The 13,942-nt window shown below is 40.1% G+C and overlaps 1 protein-coding gene across 1 annotated transcript in view; it reads right to left on the reverse strand.

Annotated features, from left to right (window-relative positions):
- The window catches only part of TMEFF1 (transmembrane protein with EGF like and two follistatin like domains 1), a 227,572-nt gene that overhangs the window by 85,430 nt on the left and 128,200 nt on the right, over positions 1–13,942 (reverse strand).

A 13,942-nucleotide genomic window follows, 5' to 3' on the forward strand; every position in this document is an offset into this window, starting at 1 on the left:
TGAAAGAAACTTTTAAAAATAAATAAATAAATATAATTGTAATTACTTTACTGCTCAGAATAAATTTTCGGTGATCATTATTCATTCTAGACATTTGAGGGGAGGGTGGCTATATGGTGTGTGCACTTGACAGAGACAGAGAGAGAGGGAAAGTGAGAAAGCACCCCCTCCTCCACCAGTGGGGATGGCCATCCTTGCTTTTCCATTCTCCTCTGTGGATTTTGGGCACACATGTAGATGTGTACATGCACTCAGTATGTTTTTCAAGCCACAGGGTTCAGCACTTGAACCATGTAGTCGGCCATGTGAGATTCAGCTGCCTTAACCTCCATGCTACCTGCTAGTCCCAACAAAATATTTTAACTATAAAAGAATAGTGAATTTAAATTTCAGACAACATTGATATATATGAAGCATTTATGAATACAGAATTAAAGAGATTCAAAATCTTACTAGATTTAAAACTTTTAATAAAATGATTTAACTTGACTCTACCACAGGAAACAGAATCAATCAACAACACCAGCCAGCCTTCTGCAGTCATTTTACTGCTGCTCCAAAATTATCAGTCTTGCTCTGGAAGCATCAAATTAAGCTTCCTCAGAAACCAAATCAATTGCTTTAAGGTTAGTGCTAAGTAAGTCTGCCAATCACAAAGAATTGAATGAAACTCACTGCAAAGCAATTTTCACATCCTCCCTAATGAGAATGAGAGCTACAACAAATGCAGTCATGCAAACAATAAACAAATGACTATTTAAAAAAAAATTAAAATTCCTAGTATAGTGACAAACACAAGTCTAGGAGAAGAGGAGCCTAGATTAACTTCTGATTCTGCCACTCCACAGCTGAGTGCAAGGTATTCTGTACCTCTAGATCATAATGACGTTTCGGCAAACAGATCTCAGGAAGCACTTCTCCAGTAAACCTCCATCCCGGTTGTTTTCCAGTTCTAGATTTCAAAGCGGGTCTTGGTAGACTGAGTCAAGGAGGTTCTATGCTTAGTGTCATGTGTACTGGTGACACAGCATTGCTTCCCTCTGCCCCGTTCTCACAATGGTGTCTTGGATATACTATTCCTAGCTGACCCTCTGAGGAGCTGGCAGTCAAGTACATACTTGAATACCCTAGGAGCTGAGAGTTAGCAGTACTTAAATGTGAGTACTTGAGTAACCACAATGAACCAAACACTACACTTGGGGGCAAGCATACATCTATGTAATGGTGGGTTATTTTTTTCTTTTCTCAAGTGCACAGAATTGAATTATTTTAAGGTTGAAAGATTTGAAAAAAAAAATGACAATAACAAAAAGACATGAGTGGAAACTTAAAATAAGAGGAACAAATACAGCTGTCCTATTATTCTCACAGTTCCACAAACTATTCGAAGTGCAGAGAGTCATCTTTTAATTTCTTCTCGCCATAGCTATGGAGGTTTTATGTTCTTGGTTCTCCTCGGCTCCCAATTTTTGCTCTTTCTTCCCTTTCTCCCTTGACTATCTGCTTTAGCTTCTGAACCTCAATCCTAGGTTTTTGGTTTGGGTTTTGTTCCTAATCTCCCTACACTCCTGGTAGTAATCAGCACAAGGTCCAGTTCTAATTACAACCAAATATACATCTTCAGACCCAAGGAAGATAATATTAATAAAGAACTATACTGGAAAAGAGGGTACGACTATATAACATCTTTGCTTAACTGCAGGCTTAATCAAGTTAGGGGACAAAGAAATAATTGCACAATTTGGGAAATAGTAATACAATGTAGTGTATCTCTCCTTTTCTTCATAGGCTTAAACATCACACTAAGTTCTAATACAATATATTATACAAACAGACATTTTTTAAAAAGCAAGAATAAATAAGGTTTTTATTTTGTCTCTGGGTCAAGAATATGCTCTAAGCCAGGGGACCCCAGCCCCAGGCAGATGTCAGTCAGCAGCCTGTAGAGGGCCAGGCTGCAGACTGGTGCAGGTCCAGGGCCTTTTACTGTCCTCCTGCATCCCACGCCACCTGCCTGCCCAGTGGTGGGTGGGCAGCAGACAGGGAATTGAGCGAGACTTCCATCTGTGTTTGCAGCCACTCCCCATTGCTTGCATTGCCACTTGTGCTCTGTCTCCTGTCAGATCAGCAGGGTGTTGGATTCTCATGGAAGCACAAACCCTATTGTTTAACTGTGTCATTGAATATTGCAATGTAGTAGCAGTGAAAATGGTTCTCACAGTGGATGTAGTGTGCTTGGGTCAATCCAGGACTAACCCTGCCCCTTCCATTGTGGAAGGATTGTCTTCCATAAGGTTGGTCCCTGGCTCCAGAAAGGTTAGGGACCACTGTTCTAAGCTATGACTTGCTACCTTGGCTTAAGATTCTCTTGAGTTGCAACATGTTTTATCTGTCATATTTTATAGTTACAGTGAACTACAAGTTAGACCGTAAATCACTATCATTCCTACCACAAGATTCACACACGTTTAGTGACTTACGTTGTTTAGGCATCTGTTTGCAGAATGGATTAAGGAATATTTTAGGAGCATAATCATCCTTACTAGAATGAGGCGGAAAATGGTCCAATAAACAAAAGCCTTGACAGGAGAAGTGAGCTGAAGCACAGTGTAGTGTCTATCACTTGAATTGCTCTCCAGGTCCTGTCCCAAGAGCTCATCATGTCAGAGACAGTGGCTACAACAAGAAATTAAAGAATGACTTTCAGGGCCAGCAGATGGCATAATGGTTATGTCACTGGACTCCCACATGGCAGACTGTGGCTCAAGTCTGGATCCAGCAGCTTAAAACTTACACCAGGCACATAAGTATGTGTGTGTGCCCAAGATCCAGAGAGCCGAATGGATGAGAAGGGATTGCCACGTGACCATTCCTCCTAGTGGATAATTTCTTGCTTTCTATCTCTTTCAGTCTCTCTGTCTCTCTGGTGAGTGCACATACCCTATAGCAAAAAAATCTCTCTAAAAAAAGAATGACTTTCACTAAAAAACTTTGAAGTAAGGTTGGCAGGTGATCTGGTGATTAAGGCACTGGATTCCCACATGGCCAATCACGGTTCAAGTCCTGGACCTTTCTCACTTTCTCTCTCTCCCTCTCTCTCTCTGTCTCTGTCTCTGTCTCTCTGGTCAAATTAAAAGTAAAATTAATTAATTTAATTAATCTTAAAAAAAAAACCTGAAGTACAAGATATGCTTTAATGCTCTCATGACAAGATATGCTAGAAGGGTAAAAGGGGGCTGGGGCACTTCAACAGCCTTTCAGATCAGCAGTACACCAAGCAGGGCACAAGACCAAGGAGACACAGTGTCAAGCAAGGGGGTACACCTCTGATACCTCGAGGATGTAACAACACCACTGCAGGGGGACCAGACACCACAGAAGAGGGTACCATTTGTTGATAGTTAGAATACGTTAGTGAACTCACATGAAACACACTTTGATGACTCCAAGAGTAAACTTCGGAAGGAGGTATTGCTGAGGGAGCTAGAGTTTCTATATTAATAGGTAAGGGTAAAAGTCATGAAATTCTGATTCTGTGGTTATTAGTCATGTTTTACTTTATGCCTATTTTGCTATCAAATACACGCTATTTTCATGTGCATTAATGTGCTAAATATGATTACTTAGTTGATTAGAAAGCAATTATTAAGCATCTACTATGTACCTAATTCTAAAAATTTGGTATACATAGGATAATACATAGCAAGAAGCTTACAGCTTGCTACCATGTAAGACAACTAATGATGCATTCAATATAGTCTATAATTAAGGGAGTAAATGTGTTATACAGTCTATGATTGCTCTAGGAGCTTCAAGAAGTAGAAGATAAAAATGAATTTGAGGGACCAGCAGTTGGCATAATGGCTAATGTCGCTGGACTCCCATGTAGTCGACCACAGTTCAAGTCCTGGACCTGGTGGCTTAAACTCACGGCAGGCGTGTGTAAGTGCGTACCCAAGATCCCCAGAGAAGGGAATGAGGTGTAGCCATCCTACCTGGGGGGTGATTTCTCACTTTCTGTCTCTCTCTGTCTTTCTGGCGAGCACACATGCCCTATAGCAAAAAGCTCTTCCCCCCCCCCAAAAAAAAAGAAAGAAAAAAGAATTTGAAGCATAGAATACACAAAAAGTATTCCCAATCTTTTCAGGGAAACAAGGTCCCCAATCAAATAGTTTGTATTTCTCAGCCTCCCTACCTGCGTGCCATAGTTTTTATACAAGCACTGTCCCTTCCTCCTTCATTCTCCCACTCTTTAGGAGAGCAAATCTGGTGCCTAAGGTTGTAGCAGTCAACTCACATGCAGAAAGATGAGAGCAGCAAGCTCAAGACAGCAGAGCAGAAAGACAGGAGCATGAGAGTAGGAAAACTGATTCCGAAGACTCATGGAATCACCAAATGTCATCCCTCTAGACTTAGAGTTATAATAAATAAATAAATGAACACATTAAAAAACAAAACTCTTATTAGACAAACCTCTATTGGTTAATCACTAACAATGTAGTTAAGCACGATCTCAATATAATGACTACATTAAGTTTAATTAAGGTAAGTATTTCTAGGAGCCGGCAGGTGGTGTAGTGGTTAAGGTGCTGGACTCCCACATGGCCAACCGTGGTTCGAGTCCCAGACCTGGCAGCTTGCCTTTTCTTTCTCTCTCTCTCTCTCTCTGTGTGTGTGTGTGTCTCTCTCCAGTTAAACTGAAGTGGCTGGTGACATAGTGGTTAAGGTGTTGGGACTCCCACACAGCCTACTGCAGTTCGAGTCCTGGACCTAGCAGCTTGCTTTTTCACTTTTCCTTTCTCTCTCTCTCTCTTTCTCTCTGGCCAAATTTTAAAATAATAATAATAAATTAAATTAAATTAATCAGTCTTTTAAAAGAAAGGATAAGTATTTCTGGGACCAGCAGACGGAGTACTGGTTACATTGCTGGACTCTCACATAGCAGGCCAATCATGGTTCGTGTCCCAGACCTGGAGGCTCAAATCTCAAGCCAGGCATGTATGCATGCAGAAGGAGAATGGAGGAGAAGGGACTGTGGTGTGGCCAACCCCCCCTGAGAGATTTCTCGCTTTCTGTCTCTCTGTCTCTCTGTGTGCCTCTGGTGAACACATATGCCCTATACCAAAAATCCCTCAAAAATAAATAAATAAATAAATAAATATTTCTAAGCAACAGAGTTTTGTGTTTTTTAAAGAATTATTTTATTTAATTTTATTTATTGTTATTACTTTTTTAATTTTATCAGAGAAAGACAGAGAGAGAGAGCAGTAAAGTGAGAGATCAAGCTACCAGATCTGGAACTCAAATCAGTCATCCATATGGGAGTCCGGTGCCTTAACCACCATGCCACCTGCAGACCCCCTAAGCAAGAGTTTTAAAATGTGCTCTATCACAGTCCATATAACAAAATAAATTCTTCAAGAGCACAACTTCTGGTGCACTGACAAATACGAGAATTGATACCGTCCCTCAAATTCAGTACAGAAGGGATCTCTTTGGCATCATCTTCTGAATACACTTTCTTTTCAAGTATTCTGTGCAATACCAGGCATCAGGAGGGCACTCTACGACTTGTCAATGAGGATGATGATTACACACCTGCCTTCCTAAGCCCCAAATGGAAATTCAGCAAAATGGAGGAGCCATTACTAAAGCCCTCAAAAATCAATTCTCCAAATAGAAATATTTTCCACAAAGAAGCACTCAGAAGAGTGGCTCAAACAAAAATATTTTGCTCCACTTGCAAATCTGCCTTCACACAATTCTCTAAATGTAAAACTTGTGTCAAATTTCATTAACATTTCAAAGCTGGGAAACAATACAGAGGAAGGAACCCTGCTTACTATGAGTCTGAGCTGCCAAAAATCCCCAACTTTTGGCACTATCAACTAGATTCAGGCTGCAGTTCAAAATGAGACCCCAGCAGCCCTCCAGAATATGACTTTTAGACCACCTTTCCATTAAACAGAGCATAGTTCTGGGAATCCTATGAGTTAAACTTAAGGTGACCAAAAGAGAAGAAACTTGGTGTTACAGTAGAATTCAGGGCTTCTCTATCTGGGCACTGCTGACATTCTGGATCAGAAAATTCTGTTGTGGGGACTGTCCTGTGCACTAGAGGATGTTTAGCAATATTTGAGGCCTCTAGCCGCTAGATGTAGGAAGATCTCCCCAGCTGTGACAACCAAAAATGTTTCCAGACATTACCAAAGAGTTCCTGAGGGGACAAAATTACCCTAGGCAAGACCCACTGAAAAAAAATAAAACCAAAGTCTTAACATTGAATTCTCTATCACAATTACTCTACGGAAAATTAGTCTAACAGCAGCAGTCTCCAAGATCTTAGCACATTACCCACAGTTATTTTCTATTTTAATAGAGGGACCTAACACACTGACTCCTAAGTTTAAGTCAAGTCCCGGCTTTAATGATACTTTAAGTCCACCAAGCCTGGCTTCTTCTCTCCTCAAGTCAAAACTCTCTCTTCAAACGTCAAGAAGACCTCTCTTATTCTAAAAACTTAGTAGTTGTTTTCCTTAAGTCTTCCGATCCCTCCCATCTTTAGCAGTCAACTCACATGCAGAAAGATGAGAGCAGCAAGCTCAAGACAGCAGAGCAGAAAGACAGGAGCATGAGAGTAGGAAAACTGATTCCGAAGACTCATGGAATCACCAAATGTCATCCCTCTAGACTTAGAGTTATAATAAATAAATAAATGAACACATTAAAAAACAAAACTCTTATTAGACAAACCTCTATTGGTTAATCACTAACAATGTAGTTAAGCACGATCTCAATATAATGACTACATTAAGTTTAATTAAGGTAAGTATTTCTAGGAGCCGGCAGGTGGTGTAGTGGTTAAGGTGCTGGACTCCCACATGGCCAACCGTGGTTCGAGTCCCAGACCTGGCAGCTTGCCTTTTCTTTCTCTCTCTCTCTCTCTCTGTGTGTGTGTGTGTCTCTCTCCAGTTAAACTGAAGTGGCTGGTGACATAGTGGTTAAGGTGTTGGGACTCCCACACAGCCTACTGCAGTTCGAGTCCTGGACCTAGCAGCTTGCTTTTTCACTTTTCCTTTCTCTCTCTCTCTCTTTCTCTCTGGCCAAATTTTAAAATAATAATAATAAATTAAATTAAATTAATCAGTCTTTTAAAAGAAAGGATAAGTATTTCTGGGACCAGCAGACGGAGTACTGGTTACATTGCTGGACTCTCACATAGCAGGCCAATCATGGTTCGTGTCCCAGACCTGGAGGCTCAAATCTCAAGCCAGGCATGTATGCATGCAGAAGGAGAATGGAGGAGAAGGGACTGTGGTGTGGCCAACCCCCCCTGAGAGATTTCTCGCTTTCTGTCTCTCTGTCTCTCTGTGTGCCTCTGGTGAACACATATGCCCTATACCAAAAATCCCTCAAAAATAAATAAATAAATAAATAAATATTTCTAAGCAACAGAGTTTTGTATTTTTTAAAGAATTATTTTATTTAATTTTATTTATTGTTATTACTTTTTTAATTTTATCAGAGAAAGACAGAGAGAGAGAGCAGTAAAGTGAGAGATCAAGCTACCAGATCTGGAACTCAAATCAGTCATCCATATGGGAGTCCGGTGCCTTAACCACCATGCCACCTGCAGACCCCCTAAGCAAGAGTTTTAAAATGTGCTCTATCACAGTCCATATAACAAAATAAATTCTTCAAGAGCACAACTTCTGGTGCACTGACAAATACGAGAATTGATACCGTCCCTCAAATTCAGTACAGAAGGGATCTCTTTGGCATCATCTTCTGAATACACTTTCTTTTCAAGTATTCTGTGCAATACCAGGCATCAGGAGGGCACTCTACGACTTGTCAATGAGGATGATGATTACACACCTGCCTTCCTAAGCCCCAAATGGAAATTCAGCAAAATGGAGGAGCCATTACTAAAGCCCTCAAAAATCAATTCTCCAAATAGAAATATTTTCCACAAAGAAGCACTCAGAAGAGTGGCTCAAACAAAAATATTTTGCTCCACTTGCAAATCTGCCTTCACACAATTCTCTAAATGTAAAACTTGTGTCAAATTTCATTAACATTTCAAAGCTGGGAAACAATACAGAGGAAGGAACCCTGCTTACTATGAGTCTGAGCTGCCAAAAATCCCCAACTTTTGGCACTATCAACTAGATTCAGGCTGCAGTTCAAAATGAGACCCCAGCAGCCCTCCAGAATATGACTTTTAGACCACCTTTCCATTAAACAGAGCATAGTTCTGGGAATCCTATGAGTTAAACTTAAGGTGACCAAAAGAGAAGAAACTTGGTGTTACAGTAGAATTCAGGGCTTCTCTATCTGGGCACTGCTGACATTCTGGATCAGAAAATTCTGTTGTGGGGACTGTCCTGTGCACTAGAGGATGTTTAGCAATATTTGAGGCCTCTAGCCGCTAGATGTAGGAAGATCTCCCCAGCTGTGACAACCAAAAATGTTTCCAGACATTACCAAAGAGTTCCTGAGGGGACAAAATTACCCTAGGCAAGACCCACTGAAAAAAAATAAAACCAAAGTCTTAACATTGAATTCTCTATCACAATTACTCTACGGAAAATTAGTCTAACAGCAGCAGTCTCCAAGATCTTAGCACATTACCCACAGTTATTTTCTATTTTAATAGAGGGACCTAACACACTGACTCCTAAGTTTAAGTCAAGTCCCGGCTTTAATGATACTTTAAGTCCACCAAGCCTGGCTTCTTCTCTCCTCAAGTCAAAACTCTCTCTTCAAACGTCAAGAAGACCTCTCTTATTCTAAAAACTTAGTAGTTGTTTTCCTTAAGTCTTCCCATCCCTCCCATCTTTTTTTTTTTTTTTTTAAATTTGCCAGAAGGTGTGTCCAGGGAGACAAAGACAGAGAGAAAGCATTCCCATGGGGAATGGTCACACCACAATCCCTTCTCCTCCATTTCTCCCTCCTTTTGGGATTTTGGGCACACATGCATATGTACCTGGCATATTTCTCAAACCAGCGGGTACAGGACTTAAACCACACAGTCAGTCATGTAGAACCCAACTGCCTTAACACCACACCACAGGCTAGCCCCCAATTCTTTTCTTGACCTTTCAATAGTTGACACTCCTAGCCTTTCTTCTAATCCAATAATCTGCATTATTCCAACACTCTGACCACTTCTCATTTACTTCTTCTCCTACTTCCTACTCCGTGCTAACAGCAGTCTTAGAACTCAACTTAATCCTCCAGGTTAACAGAAGTGTGCTATTCTCTGTAAAACCTATAGACCAATACCTATGGCACAGTGAATCCTCAGGGCTACTAGATCATTCTCTAGAACATCCTCCAGTACTTTAGCTCCAACCACAGCAATTGTTCTTCTGCTGCAAGAGTCAGTTACAGGGCTGGCTCTGTAATGCAGGGATAGCATGCTACTGGAACAATGCTGGATCCATATACAAGCAAGTGAGTCCATTCCCCAGTTGACCTGTATTATGCCAGGTACACACACCTATGGTCTTGACTAGCTGGAAAGGTTGAGAAAGGAGATAAGGGCATGGGTGTTTATTTTTTTCTTTTTTCGATATATTTTTCTTTAATTGCCAAAGGGCATGTGTGCTTATCAGAAAGCATTAAGTGCTTACCAGAGAGAGAGAAGTAAACAGTGAGAGAGAGGGAAATAGAGAGCTAGCCCCCATGCCACAATCCTTTTTCCTCCATTCTGTCAAGATTCTTAGCATGCATGCACACACTTCTGGAGTGTCCCTCAAACCACTAGAGCCAGGACCTGAAACTTGGTTAGCCATGTGGAATCTGGCATCCCAATGCAGTAGGCTCAACCACTGTGCTACTAGGCCAGCCTGCTCGTCTTCTATCTCTCTTCTTATTCACTTGCATAAAGAAATGAATAAATGTTTCTTTTAAAAAGTCAGTTATGAGGCTGGCAGGTGATGTGGTGGTTGAGGTGCTAGACTCCCACATGGCCAATGATGGTTCAAGTCCTAGATCTGGCAGCTTGCTTTGTCACTTTCTCTCTCTCTCTCTCTCTCTCTCTCTCTCTCTTTCTCTCTCTCACATCAAATAATGATGATGATGAATAAAACAATAATTTTTAAAAGTCAGTTATATATGTGACCCAGTCTGTATGTCAACTATATCTGTTACTATAATGTGATTTCAACATTCCTTATCAGTGAAAGTAAGTTATCTATATGACAGATCAGCAGATGGTATAATGGTTACACCGCTGGACTCCCATATAGTTTGAATCCCAGACCCAGCACCTTAAAAAACATCAGTCCTGTATACGTGCATGTCCAAGGTCCCAAGAGGAAAATGGAGGAGAATGGATTGCGGCGTGGCCATTCCCACTGGGGGGGGGGTGGAGGACTTTCTTTCTGGCTAATGTATGCACCCTATAGCAAAAGACGCTCTATAGCAAAAATCTCTCTATTAAAAAAAATTATCTGTATGAAAACAAAATTGAAAAAGGTGAGCAGCTTTGGGGGAAAAAAAGAAAAAAAAAAAAAAAAACACAGTTGCACTTAGAATTCTGTATCCACACATTTTAGATTCCTCTTTTTAAAGGGATTATAACTGGGGGAACAGCAGATGACATAATGGTTACTTGGCCGGACTCCCATGTGGTTGACCATGGTTCAAGTGCCAGACTGGGTGGCTTAAAATTCACTCCGGGCACATGTTCATGTGTGCCCAAGACCCCAAGAGGAGAATGAAGGAGAAAAGATTGCGGAATGGCCATTCCCTTGGGGGTGAGGGGGTGATTTCTCACTTTCTGTCTTCCTGGTGAGCACATATGCTCTATAGCAAAAATCTCTAAAAATTAAAAAAAGGAAATTTATAATCAATGTATTAAGAATGTGGTTTATTCAAGAGGAAGGGCCGGCTCCACAGCACAATGAATGCTACTCAAGAGAAGTCGAATACCACATTACAACCATGGTTCTGATCCTCAGTCCAGTCATCATGAAACATGCCAGGTACATGCATAAAGCGCCATGAGCCGACTGGTTGGAAGATTGGAAGAAAAGGATCACTGCATGACCAGACCCTGTGGAAGGAGTTCTTCTCTCTCACATGTGTGCATAGGAACATGTGCTCTATCATGAGTAAAAAGGAAAAAAAGTTGGTAGAAAAATGGAATTAAGAGCTTAATTTGGTGCAAGAATAATTTTTTTATATAAGGTGGTCATCAAAAAGTTCATGAAAAAAATGCATATTAAAAAAAAAACTACACAGGAGTTTCAAAATGTTTCGCACCAAAATAAACTCATACTTTAATTCTACTTTTCTTTCTGAAGTCTCCTTGTATATAAAAATGTTCAACCTTCAGTTATGCCACTGTGTCATCTCATGTTTTTCATCCTATCACACGCAGCATTCTCATTCACGCCCACCATACCAAGTCTTCGGAGCTGATTTTTCCATCCTCATAAGAGCCATGTCATCTGCTTCTGCTAGTGCTATTTTTAGGGTTCAGAGCACTGCTGAGGGCAATGGTCTTTAAGGCTTTTTTGTCTTTAGTTCATTTAGAGTTGATTTCATGTTAACTTCCCATAGGACATGTTTGAACTTTTCACTCTGTTCTTAAAAACAAAATTTCAATGAGTTATAGTCATTATCTAAGTATTAATAATATTTGGGGGCACCAGCAGATGGTACGGTGGTTAAAGGCACTGGATTCCCATATGGCCAACCGTGGTTCAAGTCCTGGGCCTAGAGTCTCTCTTTCTCACTTTCTCTCTCTCTCTCTGATCAAATTAAAATAATAATAATAATGATAACAAATGGAATTCAATAAATAACTATTTTAAAATAATAATAATATTTGGGAATCCTGCCTTTTTGAAGAAAAGCACACCAGTGTATGTGACAGGCCTCCTACTGAGTAGTTTCTCTCTCAAAACAAGCCTAGCTTGTTCCTGAACATATATTCAACTGCCTATGAAACAGTTCTATGATCGCTACATTGAAAACAGTGGAAATAAAAATATTTAAACATGGGACCAATAGTTCCATGACTAGACTCCCACACGGCCAACAAGTGGTTCGAGTCCCAGACTCAGTGTCTTCAAAAATCACACCAGGTGCATATGCGTGAATGCCCAATATTCTGGAAGGAGAATGGAAAACAAAGGATTGTGACATGGCCATCCCTCTGGGGTGATCTCTCACTTTCCCTCTCTCTGTCTCTGTCTCTCTCTCTCTCTCTCGCTCGCTTGCTCCCTGTCAAGCACACATGCCCTAAAACAAAAACTTCTTTGTCAAAAAAATAAAAAATTTAAGTATTTAAAACACCTCACACCAGAAGATAGAATGGTACAGTCATAAAATATCATACAGCTATTTAAAGATGCATATTATGTGACATGGAAATGTGCTTATGAATGTTAAAGTGAAAAAGTAGAATATAAAACTCCAAAGCACAATGAATGCTACTGAAGTCGGGCATCACATGACAACCATGGTTCCATGTGGTATCCGATGTGATTATATATTTAAATAGGGTGGGTGTGATTATATATTTAAAAACACAGGAAAATCTAGCCAGAAAAAAAAAAAAATTGGTAATAGTGACTATTCCACACCAGTTGAGTAATGAGTGATTTTTTTCACTCTTTTCACATTTTCTACATTGGTTATTATTTAATAAGAAAAGAAAAAACTCAATTATGAATTTAAATATAACCCCATATATAATTTGCTGTGTAATGGACAAAGTATTATGTTTGGGGGATCAGTAAGTACCAGGCTCACATGCTAATTCATCACCATTTAAAATAGTGCTTTACCTTGATATTGTAATAACTAGACAAGATAATGTATTCAAAAGCAATAGTGGCAGGGATCACCATTTGGGGGTGGTTAAGGTACTGGACTCCCACATGAGTCTCAGACCCAACAGCTGAAAAATCACACCAGGCATGTGTGAATGGCATGTGTGCTTGCCCAAATCCCAAGAGAAGAAGGAGAGGGGATTGCAGCATGGCCATCCCCCATAGAGGTGATTTCTCACTTTTTCTGTCTTTGTCTCTACCTTTCTCTCTCCAGCAAGCACACACATCCTATGACAAAAAAAAAAAAAAATCTTTTTTTTTTTTTAAAAAAAGGCAATATTGCCCAGAACAAGTAAATACAAACTAAGATTCACTTTCTTTCCCTCCCTAGATATAACTTAAACTCCCAAGAAATCTGAAGAACACAAGTCACTGAAATACATTTCAAAGCAAAAATCAAGCAACAGATTTAGTAAATGTTACTTCAGATCCAGCAAATAAGAAAAATTAGAAATTAATACGCTATTCAATTTGTTCACTAAATTAAGCATATTTCATTAGTTATACTATAAAGATATGGGGGAGGCCAGCAGATGGCATGGTGCTTAAGGTGCCACATAGCTGACTCCATGGTTTGAGTCCTGGTCCCAGTAGTTTGCAAAACACACCGTGTGTGTGTGTATGCACGCCCAAAATCCTGCGAAGAGAATGGAGGAAAAGAAGGGACTAAATGTGGCCATTCCCCTGGGACGTGATTTCTCACATTCCTACTCTCTGTCTGGCTATCTCTAGCAAGCACACATACTCTATACCAAAAAACTAAAAAGAACATTTTTTAAAAATCATAAAATTATAAAGTTATGAGAAAGGGCCAGCTGGTGGAGTAGTGTTTAGGGCACTGGCCTCCCACATGGCCAGCTGCAGTTTGAGTCTCAAACCTGGCAGCTTGATTTCTCACTTTCCCTCTCCTCTCTCTCTCTGTCTCTGTTTCTGTCTCTGTCTTTCTCTGGTGAGCCCACATATCTCTATAGCATTTTTTTAATAATAATAATAATAATAATAAATAAAATAAAATAACTCTTAAGGAAAAAAATGAGAACAGTAGGTCCAGTGACTAGAACTGCTGGTCAACCATGTGGGAGTCCCATGCC

Source organism: Tupaia chinensis, unplaced genomic scaffold, assembly GCF_000334495.1.
Source record: "Tupaia chinensis unplaced genomic scaffold, TupChi_1.0 Scaffold143795_1, whole genome shotgun sequence".
NCBI lineage: Eukaryota > Metazoa > Chordata > Mammalia > Scandentia > Tupaiidae > Tupaia > Tupaia belangeri.